This window comes from Gossypium hirsutum, chromosome A06 (genome assembly GCF_007990345.1).
Source record: "Gossypium hirsutum isolate 1008001.06 chromosome A06, Gossypium_hirsutum_v2.1, whole genome shotgun sequence".
NCBI classification, from domain to species: domain Eukaryota; kingdom Viridiplantae; phylum Streptophyta; class Magnoliopsida; order Malvales; family Malvaceae; genus Gossypium; species Gossypium hirsutum.
In genome coordinates, this window is record NC_053429.1 from 34890646 (window position 1) to 34891260 (window position 615).

Here is a 615-nt window from a genome sequence, read left to right on the forward strand (position 1 = left end):
CTGATCAAGTGCTTCGATGGGGTATTTGAGGAGAAACAACAATCAACAAAATATGGCATCTAAAGCGCAGACTACTTCGGTCGCTAGTGTTGGTAGCACTCGACCAAATAGGCAAGAGTGTCCACAATGTGGGAGACGTCGCTTAGGCGAATGCCGAGTAAATGAGAGGGGTTGTTTCAAGTGTCAGTCACTTGACCACTTTATTCGTGATTATCCTGAGATGGACGAGAGAGGAAGAAAGTAAGATATGAAAGCAAGTAGTAGGCCAGAAAAGAACTCCAAGAGTGGGACTAGTGGTAGAGGCACGTCAAGAGATGCCACGGCAAAGTCTGAAGGCAAAGCACCAGCGAGAGCCTATGCTATACGTGCCCGAGAGGAGGCAAAGTCTCCTGATGTGATCACGGGTGCCTTTTCTATCTATGATATAATTATTGTTGCTTTAATTGACCCGGGATCTACCCACTCTTACATTTGTATGGAATTAATACCTTGTATGAATATGATAGTAGAGTCCACAGAGTTTGTAATAAAAGTGTCTAACCCGTTAGGCAAGCATGTTTTAGTGGACCAAGTATGTATAAATTGCCTTTTAAAAATTAGAGGCCATTGTTTTCC